At 41.5% G+C, this 18,684-nt stretch overlaps 1 protein-coding gene across 1 annotated transcript in view; it reads left to right on the top strand.

Moving 5' to 3' along the window:
- The window catches only part of meis1b (Meis homeobox 1 b), a 222,402-nt gene that overhangs the window by 28,239 nt on the left and 175,479 nt on the right, over positions 1–18,684 (top strand). The window contains exon 3 of the mRNA XM_084375047.1: positions 3,744–3,865. The gene's annotated coding sequence lies outside the window, so the exon portion shown is untranslated. The remainder of the gene's footprint in view (positions 1–3,743; positions 3,866–18,684) is intronic.

Here is an 18,684-nt window from a genome sequence, read left to right on the forward strand (position 1 = left end):
GGTCTTTGTCCACCATTTTGTACCCTGAAGAAGACCTTCATGGTTGGAAGCTTTTCTTTTGTTTTTCTTGTGATTTATTTATTTTTTGTTAAGTCTACATGAGCACCTCTCACAAACTGAATTTGAATACAGGGTGCTCGCCTACCCTTGGATTGATTTGATTTACATACACCTGGTAAGTTTTCGTTGATACAAAATGAATTTGAAGCCCAGACATCATTTTGTCCAAAATATATCAGCAAAATATCGTAATTTGGTACCTCAGACTTGTACAAAGTAAACAAAATTAAATGAGATGTTTGATGTCTGAAAGGTTGAACGTTTGACTCCTGAAATGAAAAGTCAGCAGTCAATTAGTGGTGCACAATTAAATTTCCAGTATGCGTTATGAAAAAAACTGTTCTGTGCCAAACAGTAGTTATGCTGATGTTTTTCCCCCCTTTTGGTTTAGTTGGAAGACAACAGTTTCAGAAACAATTTTTAATTTCCTGTGTGGTGGAGCGAACAAAGTTGAAACTTGTCAGGCCCTCGACAAGTCTAATTGGAGAAATGAAACGCCTGGAGCAAACTTTTAACAAAAAGGTATTTGTTTGCGAGGTGGAGGTATGTGTGTGTGCTTGTCTGCAGCACACACACTCACACATTCTCCTTTTATTTTTTCGGTGACGGAAAAGGGCATGTTTGCTCTGCATATCCCGGATTCCCAGATTCTTCCGCCACAGAGGAACGATTGAGGCAAAGTAAAGAAAGAGATGAGCAAAGAGAGAAGAAAAACTGGTGAAGGAATTAGTCAGTTAAATATCTCAGGGACTTTCCCATCGTTGTCTCCTCTGAGTGTTTACATCAAACCCGTCTAAGCATTAAAGTTTGCAGGAAGCCACACAGGACCCGCAATCATACAGCAACACTGACAGGAATGCCCTGAAACTATTAACACATGCACACACTTTCTCACTGCTCGTTTCCCCCTTTCCGTCTTTCTCTCACACATAACTTTAAACGGAATAATATAACGGGAGTAAACACAGGCAGATGTTGTAGTGTTGGTACACACAACCTTTTAAAAAGAGCATTTCAGAGCCTGCTTGCTTTGAGTCTGTTACTAGTGGGCAAGTCCCTCATTGTCTGCAGTCAATACATCCATTTACAGTAAAATATGTCAAACCGATATGAACCCCCGAGACCTCTCGTTAAAAGCTCTGACCGCGGCTGTTTAGTCACCGCTGAGGTCATACGGAGCCTCAACCCTGCACCTAAGCTCACGTTACGCCACCTATCGTTCAGTCCATCAATGCTACAAGATCAAATAATATCTGAGGATCTCATCCAGAACCTGTAGCTAATAGCCACCTCGGCGCGCTTGGCTCTTGGACTCATAATGGAATGAACAGAGCTGTGGACTTACTGCCGTTTTGGCCCGAGGCTGTAATCAATTTCCCCTTGTGAGGGGCCGGGCCACGGAGTTCACTGTTTGCAGGGTTTGATAAGAGGAAGCCGAGCAGGGACCTTTAGTTTGGCCTAATGTCAGGTTCACCATCAGATAAACAGACTGATTTGATCTCACTGCTGCAGGGAGGAGATGACTGCTGCTGCACTCAGTGGAATTCTTACTATGTGAGAGTGTGTGTGTGTGTGTGTGTGTGTGTGTGTGTGTGTGTGTCGTGAGCTTACAGTTGGCTTGTGTCTCTGCAAGTGAATGTGTTAGATTGTGTGAATGTATGCAAACCTGTGCTTTGAAGTTTACTTCTGTGTGAAGCATTTTTAGACAAGGATCTGTCTGATAATATCTGCAACAGTACAAAATGACACCATGGCAATAGTCTGATTCGCTGGACGTAGACTCGAGGTATAAGCCTGCTGTTAGTCTCCTGTTTCAGTTGGCATGCCCTCTCCTTCTGCATTGTGGGTGTTAGCATTTTCAAAATCCCCGTCTCTATGGGAAGAAACAACAACCTCTGAGCTAGCAGCCTACACACTGAAAAGTTAACGGTATGAATGAAAACAAGCTAGTGTTTTTTTGTTTTACCTTTTTAGCCATTTTAATGCCAGGCTCACCTCCTCAAGCAAATGTTCCACCAAAACAAGCTCCACCCTGACACTATTTTGCTTCGGCTTTAGGCTACCCCAGATGATTGTGTCTGGTTTAAAGAAATACCCTATATCAGAGGGATAGCTGGTGCAGCCAGACCTTTCTTTAGTACTGGCACAGGGCTGTGGAGATGGTTCAGGGCTTTTTTTCCCTTGGAGAGCCAAAACTGAAACTTAATGGTGGGCAAGTGGCCAAAAGCAAACACCTATTGTACTGCAGTGTATTGTTCTTGTGCAAAATGGTACTCGGATCCAAAGTTCCCTTAATTGCCTGACTTACTGCGCACTTGCCCGCCATGCTCAGATTATAAAATAAATAATAAACAATTAGAGATCCGACATATTTAAAAGCAGTTTTCCTCACTAAAAAATAAAATGGCATAAAACAGTGATTTTTTTTCTTCTTCTAAAATTAAACAATCGAACCTTATGGCAAGCCAGCTGTGGTCCACTGGCACCACTTTGCAGCCCTGATTTGGGCCATCAAAAAAACTTCACTATCTTAAATGCCCAGATAAACTTGAGTTTTAGACTGTTGGTTGACCAACAAGCTGTGAAAGGTCTACCAGTTGGCACAAATATTGAGTTTCAAAGCAACATGAGACAACTGATAGAGCTCCAAAGAGGGCACGTTTTTTGGTCAAAACAAGGGAAAAATGTGTTATGTCAGGGTTGCGGTTTGAAACTGACATAATGCAGACAGACTGAGTCACCAAGGAGGAAGACGTGTTCTGAAACTATCCAGCAGGAATATGAACACTAACAGCAGTTGCTATGCTGATTTTGCAAGTTTAAAGTTAGTCTTTTTTAAATTGTTTACATACTTTGGAAGTAATTTTCCACAAGCTTTTTATTCCTTCCACTGTTTGTTGCCAGAAACTCTCAACGCTCTAAAAGAACAACTCCATCCTCTGTAAAATGTCCCCCGATGGCACAAGTTGTTGACAACAACGAAGTTTGTTGATCTTGTCCCAGATAACCTGTATGTTCATGAGAATAACACCTACTTGTCGACTTGATGAAGTTATTTATTGATGTTGGCGATTAAAAGTTCAATGCCTACTTTAGATTCTTGCTTTCAGTTATGATTCGTGTCCGTCGTCACTGCTAACAGATGGTGGGAATTGTTGAGTGATGGATTATAAGATGCATTCAGGACACCTCTAGCAATTACATCACCACATGCATAAAAACTAAGAAAAACACGTCGGGGCTTCTGTAATGTGAATTTGCATGCGTTCATGCTGGGTATAATAGCATTTTGCTTTACTCATCTTCCCATAAGTGCTTCTTATTATGAGACTTTTACCACAGTGCCATGAATGTCTTCAAGTGTAAAGTAGGGGTCATGTAAACTTTTAGTGTTTTGTCTAATGCTCCCATCCATCTATCCCGCCATTACTTCCCCCTTTTAATTGCCTAAAACACTTCAAACACTAAACCCTCAACCTGTTCACATTAGATGAGCTCTGTTTGTGCTCTGATAACCTCTCTCAGGCGGCTTCTCAACACGAGGGCTGATGAGAGGGTATATTAAGGCTGTTAAACAGTTGAGGAGGGCTGGGGGCTTCTGGGAGCCCAAAGAGACAAGAACCTTTATTGGAAATGTAATTTTTGTTTGTCTGCAATTACCTCCCCGCTCATTTGTTTTACAGACGCTGTTGTTATAGTGAGGAGTGAGTATGCTGGATTCTCCCAAGGACTGCTCTTCTGAGAGGCTGCAGTTTATTACAAATGGGAAAGCTTTCATTGCAGATTGCCCCAGCGCTGCACAGAGGTACGTGACCCATCTCAGGCGCACTGGGATCGACTATATGGGGTTGGATTTACTCACAAAGTGCACAGACGAGAAGATTGTGTGTGTGTTTGCAGACATAAACATAAGAAATGCGTTCATGAGTATTGTGTTTATAAATGAGTAACTATGGTACAGAGCAAATGTGGGTTAGAGGTGATGAAATTAATGTAAGAAAAGTCTGTTGGTACAGCACACCGTGAAATGTGTCCATATGGTTTAACAGTGTTTTGTACAGTAGGCTGGTTTCCATTAAGCATGCTTGAATTTCCATCTGACATAGCTGAGGTATTTTAGCCAAGATCTTTACAATTACACATCAGTAACCAAAGGTAGCAGAAGAATTGAGAGCCTCTCAAGAACTCGGACATGTTATGGTTTGTAAGATGGCTGTTGAGTATTACTCTGAATTCAGTGAGTCATTTATTAATCCATCAAAAACAGAATAGCTCGGTGAAGCTTTTTAGGGTATTTCAGCTGATTATTTTGGTTTAGTCTCAGTGCTATCATTGGTGTAGATTCCAGTTCAGTGAAAAACCTCTAAAAATGGACTGTACACTACCTGACAAGCACAAAACAGCAGACAGAGTTAGTGACCAGCTGGTTAAAATGCAAACCACTGACACATCTGCACATGTCATATGCCTACTGTACGTCTTTAATTGACATTTCTACAAAACGTGTCATATCACGTCCACATGACATGTTCAGGACCTGGCTTTTATATGATGAGGCGGAGGGGATGGTGATGCAGTTACAGACGAGAACGCAGCCGTGCCGGCGACCACCGTTCAAGACTGGTGTTTCAACATTTGTCCGTGTGAAACATCGGGACAATTTCCAGCTGTGTGTGTGCTGACAAGAAACAATTATTTTGACAAAAAGTCAGACATCTCCATCTGTGTTTCTGCTGATCATAATAGGTATTTTTTAAAATCCAAAATATGATCTTCTCCGAACCCTAACCAAGTGTTTTTTCTGCCTAAACAGTGCTGTCACAACATTAAATCAAAAATTGAACCTAAAGAATGTCGAGTTGCAACAGAAAGAAAAGCTTCACAATATCCATGATTTGTGGTGACATATGTTGCCAACATTTATTCTGTGATTGGGTTGGCATCCCCCAGAGGGTTAGAAACACGACTGCTGGATGGGTTAGTAAACAGACAACTGTGAGCAGGTTGACAGGATGTACTTCATAATGTGATAATATGTCAATGTTGTGTCAAAGTTTATGACCAAGAAATGTTTTAATATGTAACTTTATTCTATATTTATTTAAGTACACCAATTCTTCATACATCTAAGTAGAATTATGTCCCCATCTCATTATGGACATTTTAAAAACAAATCAATGGACATTAGGCTGATTTTAAGACATGAAAAATGAATAAAAAAAGCCAGTTTGTGGTTCTGTTTTCTCACTTTGCGCCGCTGCGTGCATGTTATCAAGCTAGTAACAGCTAATCACTTTATCATCCGTGAAAATGTCTTTAATAAGGTCACTGCTCCCTGACCTCTGCCCTTATAAAGGAACAGTCCGGCTGTAGTTATTAGTCTGCCCCACGCTGGGAGGCACCATTACAGCTCCTAGGATGATGGCGGGTTGGGGGAGCTGGAGGGGTCTGGGGAGTAGGTAATTTGATTGGAGCAAAATTAGGGACTCTTCTGCTGAGGCATTATGGGAGAGTTCCTGGTGGGTCATTTTAGCTTCACTTCCTCCATATTTCTCAGCTTGATTAAAAATTGATCGGCAACGGCTATGTGAATATATTATTGGGGCCATTATTCACCCCTGACAGATAATTGGATGGTACACACAACTCTATTTTCTTTGGGGGCAATGCCATCACTTGTGTGTATGTGTGTGTGTGTGTGAGAAAAGAAGATGGAAGCAGAGAGAAGAAGAGAGTGTTTAAGTACTGGCTGGATAGATGGTTTAGGTGAAGCCTTTTTTTTTTTCTTCCTTTTTTTTATTGTAAGCCAATAAATCACTCTCTCTCCTCTTCTTTCAAGCTCGTCCCTCCATCCCTTTCCAACCCTACTGTCACCGTCTATGGCCAGATATGATGGATATGTTATTGAAACATCATGCAAAGCATATAATCATTTTTCTGGTAATCATTCATAACCTATTCTCATAAGAGTTTGGAATGCGGCCATGAAATACATTGTTAGATAAAACCAACATGGATTTGGATTTTCTTTTTGGTTTGTGCTTATGCTCCATCTCAAATTCACTTATTACCAAAGATTGAATTTTGCTTTAAAAAGCACAAGAGCTGTGGAGAATGTCTGTGAATAAGCCAGTCTGATAGCAGTTAGCTAGCATAGCTGCGGGCACGGACGGATATTAGAATGAGCAAAATGCAATGTGTGCTCGGTGGCTAATGCCATTTGCTATTCGCCCAAGGCTTAGCTTGCTGCCATTTTCACGCCTTCTTAATGTCTTAAACTGCATGAAGGAAGAGACGGCTTGCACAACATGTTATGAACCAAAGCACAGTTGTCTGTTGGTCTGCAAATACACACAGGGTATGTTGTCAGCAGTGTGCTGCCTTTAAGGGCTACTTTGACAGTTTGCATTGTTGATGTTTTCTTTGAAAGCCAAATTTATCTGTGAAAGAAAAAAAGTTTATTCATTTTGAACTATCTGCTGATTAAAATATTGTTTCAGAATCGTTTTGTTGTAATGAAGTCGTCTGCTCATCAATCATAGATAGTACGATTTGTGCTAATTAAGCAGCTCGCTTTGTTTTACTCTAAAGAAACTACTGGTTCTAACATTGGATATGTAAAGCACATTTTTTTTCAAGGAATATGTTCCATGAACGTCATTAAGCCAACTCATCTACTCACTAATTGTAATTTGTTTATAGCCTACAACCTTAGCTTTTTATATCTGGTGGTTGCATTTACACTTCAAAAATCATAAAAATTGAAAAAACGTGTCAGTATCATAAACTTGCATTTGCCACAGAGTTTATTTTAATAATAATTCCACAGGCTTTCTGTCGAGGGAGCCGAGGAGATGCTAACTTCTGGGTTAACCTACAGAAACATGTCATCCAGGCTGCACGGGATAGTAAGATGGATTCCTGCAGGTCAGGTGGCAGCGCTGATCGTTCCACGTGTCTGACACCACAGAAGTCACGACTGGCAGCCCGAGCCATTTACCCTAACTAAATCTTTTTCTACAGAGGCAGTTATAACAACCCCCTTCCCATGTACAAATCAAATTAGTAGCTATGAGCTCACTGATGGAAAGGCCTCTCAGGAAATGACATGTGTCTGTAACATTATTTGCAGCCAGGCTTTTCTCCCACCCAGAATTATCCACCCAGTGTTGTTCACTTCACTTCCCCTTCTCTCTTTTCTGACTTTCTTTTTTTTTTCTTTCTTTTTTTTTATTCTTTCCCTCACTTTCCTTCTCTTTGTCCCTCTTTAGCACTCCCCTCTCTCTCTCCTTCTGCATGGTTCATTCATTCCTCCTCCATTCTCCTCTCATAACTTTAATGTAATGGCACTTCTCCAGCATCCCTCCCTAATTCTCCTCTTCTCTCCATCTCCATCTTTCCCACTCGCTCTTTCTCTCCTTGTGGGGTGGAAAAAAACACTGCTTTCCCCCTCACAAAGACGCTTCTCCTGAGTGGAAATTACCGGCGGAGATTAATAACGACATTAGGCAGTAATGATGCTGCACCGAATGAAATATTTATTAAAGATCCCTCTGCTAGCAATTAGCGTGGCATGTAATCGTTCAGCACAAGAAATCAAGATGATTGTGCCGCAGTCCCCCATCCCCTTAACGCTCCCTTCTCATACCCCCCCTTCTCACACAGTTGAAAACAACCCCCTGCACAGACCCCCCACCCCCCCACCCCTTGCTACCATCACTGCAAACATTTGCAGCCTCTTCCTCTGATGTCTTCTCTCCATGACAACAGTAGCTTTGGGGAGGCAGCGGAGTCCGTATGTGTGTGTTGAGGGGTTGAAGTGGTGGTGGTCCTGGGCATCCAATCTTAATTACAGGCACTCTGCCTTAAACTGGGGAGAAGACTCCACCAGGCAATTACATTGTCAAGGATGCAGACTTCAGGAATCGCTGTTGATCGGCTCAGGAGGACGTCGAAGTCAGACCGCAGGCACGTCAAAAGAGCGCCGGCGTTTCGTCTTCGTTCCAAATTCCTGCCAAGTTGTCCAGGGCAGGAGCGAAGTGAGAGAAAGCCTTATTATTGGATGCCTGTCTTGCAAGTCCACTCACTTCCAATGCCTAAAGGGACAGGTTATCACAAGTTACGTAGAAGTTCTCCATCCCAGAGCTTTCACTCCCATAACTTCCTCGAAAAACTTTTTTGAAGATCTACCTATCTGCAGCAAGGATACTCCAGCTTTTGTTTCTATACCTTACTAAATGCTTGATATTTCAAAGTAAGCGTCACGCAATCAGAGCCTTCCCAGAGGCGGTAAAATCCTGCACCGAATCATTTCAAGGATGGACTGCCCTTGAGGATGAGCGCCCTTGTTTGTGTTCACACAAGCATGACCTCATTTTCAAGTCGTCACCTGAGAAGGACAATGGAGAGAAGGAGGCGTGAAGGAGGATGATGAGGAGGAAGTGGGTGGGGGGGGGAAGGTTGTTGTTACAGAAGAGGTCAGAGGTCAGATAATCAAAAGTGTCCGTTTATTGGCTACATCATCAAACCTCAAGGAGCTCATCAATGCAGCCAGTCAGGCGTGTGGCTCCGCTAATCAGCTCTCACACCAGTGTTTAGCCATGCCGATGCCATCCTCTCAGAACGACAAGAAAGAGGCAGAACGAGTGAAAGAAAGACTCAGGTGGGGGGTGGGATGGGGGGAAACAGAGGGGCGGGGGGCGCGGATCGGAGAGTGGGCTAATGTAATAGTAGTTCACTTCACAAACCCTGACAAAGGGTGGCGGGGAGAGACGGATCAATTTGCAATATCGTGGGCTGCGGCCCTGGCAACAAAGGCAGGACATGAAAGCAAGCACATTAAGTGATGCTCTTGTATGAACTCTGGCAATCAATAAACATCAGGGGCAGGGTGGAGGGGGGGGGCGAACAGAGGGAAGTAAAGGAGAACAGGGGAAGAGGGTGAACGAGAGGGATGAGAGAGAACAATAGATGGGGACGAGCGATAGCCGGAGATAACACTGATGTCTAACGACAGAGTTCTTTGTTTGACAAACTTTGTCGCTGTTCTTCACTCATATTGTTAATTAGATGGTTATCTTTAGCCCTTTGATGGATTAGATCAGCCGTTAATTAATCTTTGGATCTAATTAACTTTCTCGCTATTAATAGGTTCGGCCACATTGTTGTACCTTTGACTGTCAAAGCACTGAAATGAGGAATCCCAGATCAGGCGTGAGGAGTGAAGCGCCTTTGACTGTTTGAAAAAGTCTCGTATAAAATCATATTCCTCACGAAAACAATATTTTAAAAACAACTGTCGGAGTAATTAGCATTTGATATTCCATGGTGTGAATTGTTGACGAGTTTGTTTGTGTTGTCTTCTTCCTTTCATGCAATTTAGGATTTTGCAATTAGGTTTTTTATATCATCTCCCTCTGCTTGTAATGTACAATGTAACAGTAAATTTACAGTAATTGCACAACAGTGATTTAAAAAAGGATGTATTTAACCTCAAAGAAGTGTAAAGGACTACCCGCACTGTCAATCATCCTCCCAGCATAATTTACAATAATGTTTGAACCAAAGGCACATTTCTGTCTGCAGCGATCCAGTGTGTATATTTCCTTTTTTTCCCCCTTTGTTCAGTATTGACTTGAGCTTGTACCCTAAAGATATATTTCTGGTTGCCATGTGGAGACAGTATTTCCTATAACCTCTCTACAGAAGTAATTTCCCTTTGGGACAATAAAATCTACCTTGACCTTGATCTTAAGAATGAGGATGATAGGAGAAGAGGACAAGGTGCAGTTAAGTATTTTACTGCTTTAAAAAGAAAGAGCAACGTCTTCGGTCTTTCATTCAGATAAACCTGCTGAGATCAAGGGGTCACTTTAACAAGGGAGCCCTGAAAGCTTTATTTATAGAGAGGTCTTGTAATCACGTTTAATCTTATCCGATGACATGCAGAAAAATGATGGTGAGGTACCTCTGTGTGCTGACATATACATTAAGTACAGGACATGACCGTTTGTTTAAGAAAATAAATGGCCAACTCTTTTGGATGGTCTGTGGATGCGCTGCCATTTTTATTTTATTTGACTTTAAAATGATCCCAGTTATAATCCAGTTTGAGCTCTGCAGGTGAGAGACTTGATTATTTTAAGTTACTTGTGACCAAGAGGTTACACAATAACTTAAATATGAAAACATCAGAGTGCATGAAATGAGGCTGTCTCTGAGAAGTGTAAATATAAATTTTGCTTTCGCAACATGTTTCTTACATTTAAGATGGGAATCTGATATAAGAACGAGATATTTCACCTCCGAAACCTGTTCAGTATGATGCACATTAATCTTTGGGTTTAACTCATTAACCTCTAATGACTGAGCCCTGGAAGAAAAGCTAATTGAGACAGTTTTTTTAAACCATTTTCAACCGTGCTGCCTCGGAGTTTAAATAAAACAGCATGGTTTGATGTTTAGAGAACTTTATGAGCAAATCTTCAGTCAAAACAAATGTTATATTACAATTTCACTAAAGACAGTATGATGTACGCTATGTTACTGCTATAATAATTCATAATGCAGTACATTAAAACTACAACTATTGTTAATTTGTGATCTGTGTAAAAGGAAAAGGACGGCAGCACACACAGCTTTACTCAGTCTCACATTTTCAGAATTAACATCTAAGTATGTAAATCAACATTAATGTTACTTTAAAGAGTAATCTATATACCTGTGTAAATAAAGTTTCTGCCTAAGACAGCAACTGCACGTTATGATTTCGTACACCACGTACAATGTGTGCTTTCAGTCCTGAGGAAGAAGACAAAGTGAGACAAAGGAAAAGAAGATTTGTCGAGCAGAGTGAGAAGGAGGTATTAGAAACTATAATAACTTAGGCTGTTGTGAAGTTAACTTGTTACTGAACTCAAGGGGAGTTTTAAAACAGCACTTCTTTTGTTAATGTGAAAGTTTTGAGGCCTGTATTTCTACTTCTGCTCGAGTGTTTACTCATTTATTTGATTTTGCTTTGAGCAAAAACAAGCTTGTTCTAAAATTCATTCTGAGAGAAATACAGTGTCACTGTCGTTTCACCGCTTCACCTGCATAGTGTCATATCTCAGACTCCTCCAGTAGTCCTCTGTGTGTGTGTGCGTGTGTGTGCGTGTGTGCGTGTGTGTGTGTGTGTAACTGGACCTGGTCCTGAGCCATTGTGTTAGTGTGACAGAAGCCTTTGCCCACTCTTTGATGCCCCCTCCAGAGCTTTCCAGCATTCCCTGTCAAGAGCCTGGCTGTTCCACAACACACACACACACACACACACACACACACAGTATCTCCCCGCTGGGACCAGGGAGCTTCATTTGCATTATGATGGCAGGCAGATTAAGTACATTCCACTGCACACTAAAGGGACTCAGAATAACACACACACACACACACACACATGCACTCACACACACTTGTCTTTGGGCCAGTAAGGCAGGCTTCGAACAAAACTGGTGCCCAGTACAGGGTACCAATCCCATTACTTGCCCCGTCCTCTGTTGCCCCCTCCCTCTCAACTGAACAAAGGACGGAGACATCGAAAGGATCTAAACCTCGCCGAATCAGGGCGGGAGGAGAAAGAGAGGGGCTGAGAGATGGGAGGAGAGAGGGGAAAGATGAGAGGAAGGGTGGGCGTCAGGGTGGGGCTGGTTTTGGAGAAATAACTCTGACAGGCAGCTAGAGGGACTAAGCTCATTTAGATAAATCGACATCCCCAGCTGAGATAAAACCAATGATGATTTGTACTGTATCTTCAGGGGATAAAAGCCATTCTATTGGATTTCATAGGGCCCCGGCGTCCTGGGATTTCACAGGCCCCGGTGCGCAGCGATTGTGTGGGTCCCAGCATGGAGGGCCAGGCCGCTGGAGAGGGGAGGAAGGGTGACTCCTGCTAGGAGAGGGGAGAAAATTCCCATCATTACTGGGAAATGTCAAAAGCAACACACAAGGAGGGGCCGAGAGGTGATGCCACGGTCTTTCCGTCTCTGTTTCACACTCAAAAAAACTCGTCCATAAACATGTGTTGGCTTGGCTTGACTTGGTTTGAGCGTGGCAGGGATTTGCATGTCCATTACAACAGGCTACCCGCTGGAAGGTGTGTCTTTAACCGACGACGTACTTGTCTTGAGTTACGTTTAAAAGCAGCGGGATGATCCATAATCGTGACTTGTGGTCAGAGGAGCAGCTGTAATATTATTACAGAATAAATGTCCCCTGTTATTTCTGCAGCAAGTGTTTTTTCCATCGCACACAGCAGGTAAAATCAGTTGTTTATGCATTCGGGCTGAGCTGTTAAAGGTGCAGTTAGTTTTTCACTGGAGCTGTTTCTGCTTGAACTTTTCCTCCCTACACTATTATTGCAAAATAACTGCTTATAAGTGAAACGAACTTTTTCGCAGAAAAACTCCCGTTATCTTGTAACTTAAATACTTTTATTATGAAGCAGCAAAATCAGGAAATGTTGGGTTTACACCAGCAGAAACACATAATCAGTAGCACTGAACTGGACCATGAATGTATTATTAAGACCTGGATAGGGTGGCGCCCCTCAGCCTTGCCTCCATTGGCCACGGATTGGACCCTTTACTATGATTTTTTGTTCCATGTAGGTTTTATATTTGTAAAACTTCCCTCAAGTCGAGAAAAGTGAGTTAAAAAATAAAATGTAAAGTATATAGGCCCATCGGGAGAAACACTGCTGCACATGTTCAGTGGTCCGCATAACCAGAAAGTAAACCTGGCAGCTAGAAAGCTGGCTTCTTTTCTGTTTAATGGTAGGCGGTAACTAAACCTGAAATAGATAGCTTTTTACTTTTCCCTCCACCTTAGTGTCTACTTGAAGTGTAACTGTTGGTGCCACAGTCGCAAAGCCCACATTTGCAAAATGGCTGTCGCTAGCAGCCAGGCTACTGTGCCGGTTTTGAATTGTCTCAAGTCCCGGTGGTAAGAGGAAACACATGTCAGCCGCTGAGTTTGACACAACACCGGAGGACGTTCGTTCACCCTTGCTTTACTTCGGTTTTCTATGACTCTCCCTCCTCACCTTCTTTACCTCCTCCATCAGTGGGGATCTTTTTCTTTTGCAGTGTAGAGTTTCCACAGTTATTCGAGTTGTTCCACCATTACCTGGGGATAGCGACTGGAAAACAATACACCTTCCTGTTCTAGTTGCACAATGGCAGATGTGCTTAATTTGTGCCTTAATTCGACCTTCATTTTTCAGGGAAACATCCAGCTCGATGGCAGACGGACAGAATAGCATCGTGAAACAGTTTACAGGGAACCAGTCTATACACAGATGGTGTCATTTTTCTACAACCATCACACTCTACAATCAGTATTTATGAAATTGTCTATTGCAACTTCAAGGTGCATTAGTGCCCCACTTTTCTGGTCCAGGCCCTATGGATGGTTTATAGTTATTATATTAAACAACATTTGTTACATTTTTTGTCAAGGAAAATTATATTGAGATATCATTGTTATCTTATATCGTCCAGCCCTTGCTCCATGCCAAATTGCAGCCTCCTTGGGTGAACACTGGCAGCCAAAGGTTGGATATTTTTTTGTGGCGGTAGCGACGTACCGACAGAGCACCCTATTGAACTGCTGGTCACAGCTCCAAAGAAAATAAATGAAAATGTTAATATTGTAAAATGGTAATCAGACTTTTTGCATTCATTCCATCTCATGATGACACACTCTTTACTCTGAAAGGTTCCTCTGGGTCTATTTGGTTTTGATGGCAGCAGTGCTTTACTTTTTATTAATAATAAAGGCAGTGTGATCGTTCTCTACATTAAAAACTTCTACATTTAGATTTAGATCTCCCCTCCCCGCCGTCCGTAGCCTCAGGTAAAGAGCCCTGGGCCTGAAAAATTGAAGAGTCTGTAAAACCCTCCTTACAAATTAAAAAGTAATTAATGTCTCTACCTTGAATGTACAGTACCTCCCTCCCTGCCTACCTCCTCACTGAAAATATAGTTGTGCTGTAAAGTGGGTCCCTCACAAAGTAGCAGCCTCCACCTTGCTAGGAAAAAAAAAAATCAACTATTGCATTAGAGCAATTAGACCATCTTGGCCTAAATAATAAACTTAAAACCCCACAGTCTATGTTCAATATTTCATCTTTTATTCAGGTACTGGGAGTGCTTCTATAGTGAACACACTCTCCCCACAGCATGGCTCTGTAATGCAGGTATTTTTCTTGGGAGGCTTTTAGGGGGGTAGTTAGGTAAAAGCCATTGGAAAAGCCCTCCCCTGCCCATTCCTGGGGCTGAATAATGAATCTTTTACCTGCGTCCTGTGCAGAAGTTTCTTAAGCATATCCGGCTGGCCAAATGGGTAGGAGAGTTAATATTAAAGGTCAGTTTCTCTAAGCAGCAGACTGAAAACTGCAGGAGTGCTGTGAATAAACCAGCACTCCATTGTCATTTGCACTGAAGGCAAATAAACCCAGAATGATTTACATGCAAGTAGGTGGAGGTTCAGCGTTTAAGGAAACTGTGGCTCAAGAGCAACATCAAATTTGTGTCTCTTCAGTTATGCTGCAGTCCTCTAAACCAGGAGACCACCCAGACATGTTACTTCATGTTTTTGTCAAATGTGTACTGTAATTCAAAGATTTATGTATTTCTTTCACAGTTTGAATGCAGAGACACCACTAACAACTGCCATAACTTATTCGTGCCCAGTGTTATTTCAACCTGAAAGAATGTGCTCATATTTTTGGCCAACGGTGAATTGAGCATTGTTAACTCCTGCAAGAGTTAACACTCATAAGTACGACTGGGTTTTATAAAATGGAAGAGGGTAATGTTTCATATTGCGTAATCTAGGCACTGAAGCTCAAATTGATTGCAATTCATTAAAAATCAAATAATATATGACCTATTGAAGGCTCTTGGTCGGATAAGTGATTGGTCGACACACGCAGCCTGAGGCATCATGGGACTGCCAGTCGACAGCTAACAATCATGCTAACAACAATAATAACTGTTTTCAACACAGTAAATGGCTAAATGATCACAGAGGACATTCAGTGTTGGATGTGTCATTATGGAAAAGACAAAAAGACACTGAAGTTCAAAGCTGGATTACAAAACTACTGAAAGAGACACGATCTCACCGGAGCTTAGTTAGCACAATGGTTCAAAATCTTAAATTATGAACTATGAACGTGAACTAGTTCATTTTAATCTGTGTGAACTGAGCTTTGATTAGTTCTCGTCAAGTGTGAACATGCAAAACACTGTTCGTGCCAAAAATATCGGCCAAAACCTCACAGATTAATAGTTTAAGTGTCGTGCACAACTGTGACTTTGTCCTGCTTGACACACGTGATTAAACACCGAACCAGCAACAACCGTTCATGGGTGGACAACCTCCCCTTCTCTTCAATGTGGAAGAAAGGAAAATAAATGGTGTGGACATATGAAAACAACAGCCAATGTCAAAAGAAGTAATGTTCTTCATGTTATGGGTGGATTAAGAGTCCAGCATGATCTGTGGGTCTGTGTGTGCTGTCTTCACAATGACACACACACTCTCGTCTGTGTGGGAGTCGCCTTTACTCTCCTACACTGACTGATGTTGGAGCTGTGGACAGCAAGCAGGAAGATATTAGCCTTCCTGTTCTTTGCATCTTTTAAATATATTATACAGATATACAGAACATAAGAGGCGAAAGGGAAGGTTAATATAATAAATAACAAGACTGTGATGTTCCTTTTCACAGGGTCTACATTCCTGCAGCCATTACATAACAGTGGAGGTTTGCAGGTGCGCGTGATGGTATTCAAGATTCAAAACTTTACTGCCGTCTCAACATGATTGATTGGAATATGTTTAAGTGAGCTCAAACAAAAACAGAAAGAGAAAATAGTAAAACCACTCGCTCATACAGCGCCTGATACATTAAACAAAGTATAAAACAGATGGGTGACCCATCTGTTGCAATAATCATAACCTATACAATAATCAGAAAAACATAAAAGCTTTCATACAATAATCCTAAAAGCCTAAAACAAACAGGTAAAATAAAATCCAACACAAAGAAACAGCACAGATGAAACATTAACACCTATAGAGAAATTAGCAGCAATATCAAATGACCCACTAGATAAAGTGCTTCAAGTGCTTTAAAACATCGTCCCTGTGGCACAAATTATTTAACCTGCAGAGTTGGTTATGTTTGGCGTGTTAATGAGGCAGACAGCATCAAAATATGAGTTAATCTTGAACAGGAATCTTTTGTGAGAGGGATAGAAATGTAAAAGGTTGTTAGCTGAGTGAGAGGGGTAGTTCCTGGAAATCTAAAGCCCCTTCTTTTGTAATCTAGTATCAGATGTTTCCACTAGGAGTCCAACCGTCTCTTGTCCTCAGCTGATGTGTTGCCAGTAAGGATACTCTCCACCGCTGCTTCATAAAACTGCACCATCCGCTCCCTGGATGGTAAGGACCCGGTGCCAGAACCACGCAGCTAACCGGCTAAATGAAGAGGAATTTGTGTTAAGCATTTAAAATTCGAGAAGTTAACAGCAGAGGTGAGAACATCTCACTGCGAAAAAAAACAAACAACAACCAGCAGGCTGAGAGGTGAAGGAAAAACGACCCACCACAGAAATCCTTTATTACGGGGACAGTGACCAAACTAACATGGAGCAGTAAGCGGGGTTAGCAGTAATTAGCACTGGTGGGTGCCCCGTTAAATTGAATTTAACGACAACACAGCAGTCTTACGGAGTGCGAACTAATCCTGGACTCTGGAGCATTATGGTTAATGGGCCCGAAAGAAAATGATGGCCTTTCAAAAGCAAAACCAATTAACACAGAGTGGAGATGTCGAGTGCTGAGCTTTCCAAATCTCATAAGAACTTCTGCCCTCATATTATATAACTGGATTTCTCTTCATTTTGAATAATGAAGGAGGTAGGGAAGCATGACATAATATAGCTATCATAACTCTGAGTCCAATGAAAGAAAAGTGGAATATGTTTCACACAGCGGCGGCGCAAGCCAGACAGTAATGTTTCACTCCTGCAGACGTGCTGCTGCCTCATTTAAATCTGAGTATTTATCGTAAAAAATACTTGAGAAGAATCAGAGACTTCATAAAGCTTTTATATCACTTGAAACCATTTTTGACAAATTTTCACTTATATGTTCCTCGTTATTGTTGGTTAAGTCCGGGCAGAACTATGTGAAAGTCTTCAAAGTTACTTTTAAAAATACAATTTGTTCGTTCTTCTTCTTTTAAAAAAAAAAATTAAAGATGGAGCTTTCTTAAGAGATAAGAGACAAATCTTGATTGATCCCAAAGGAAATTCTTGTGCCAGACATTATGACTAAATAAGAAACAAAAAGACAAAAAACAATAGAGTAATTATATAAAGAGACATCAGCGCCTAATATAATAACAATAAAAGCAAGATACATTTAGTAAAATAAGTAAAATAAAACAAAACTTAAATAGAAGAAGTAGTATTGGCAATGATAATGAGATGTTATAGAAGGTATTTTTACATCAGTGTGAAAAATGCTTTTAATGCATTTATTTCAACAATTTCTGTAAGTATTTTAAATCCAGCACTGTTTACATCCACACTAGCCTGCACACTTCTTCTTCCCTGTCTGTGTTGGCACATTGTGACTCATTCATGCTCCTTCTACGTATGAAAAAGGTATCGCTTTTTTCAAATAATATTACCGTCACTGCCCACATACATCCATGCGTCCTTCACGTTAGCATGTATACGCATTATAAACCCTAAAGGGCGCCGTTTAGAGTCAAATCTGTCCACTTTTCCTCTGCCGCTGTCCAACTCGTTTAATTTCCATCCAGTCTCCTCCCAACTGTTCTGTAGTGACTGTTTGTCTCTGTGCCCAGGTGAAGTAACATCATACAGGTGTTTAAAACTTCTCACATGACCTCTCCTCAAAAAGTTTGAAAAATAATCCTCTTGTCCTGTGGTCGCGTCTCACCTAAGCTATTGGCTACACTGCTACACTGCTGTGTTGGTCTGTATCTGAAATGCGGATGAAATGAACGCCGAGTACCGGCAGAAGGCCCTCCTGTATGCATATCAAACACTGAGCATAAATGAGCTTTGTTACTGTTGCCTGTAGATCTGTGTATGTGTGTTTTCTTTATGGGAAAACATTTAAAAAGTCAGTTGGGTGTTCTTCTTCTGCGGGAACATCTCACCTTTACTTATTCAGGTTTCCGTCCTATTTGGTACTCAGAGCAGACATGATATTATTTCCTGTTACTGTTTGACTCTAAGCTCTGATGTTTGGCTCATACTGAAACCCCTGAAGGTTTTTTATTTTGGAAGTCCTTTCCCTCTACTCAGTTGGAGAATACATTCTGAAGCAAACTCATGAATAGTAATGAAACACAACAGTACCTTTTTCAAGTCTGTTGTCACCCAGTCAAGTTGCTTTTTCCGATCTCACCAAGACTTGGCCTTAATTCCCTAACTGTCCTGAGATTCTCTCTCCCACCTGCTGTGCAGAGAAGCATGCTGGGATTGAACACTGTCTGCGCTTCCTGTGGAGAGTTTCAGTGTCTAACGATGTCCTAAATGT

The sequence above is a fragment of the Pagrus pagrus genome (genome assembly GCF_965226575.1).
Source record: "Pagrus pagrus genome assembly, chromosome: 15".
Classification (NCBI taxonomy): domain Eukaryota; kingdom Metazoa; phylum Chordata; class Actinopteri; order Spariformes; family Sparidae; genus Pagrus; species Pagrus pagrus.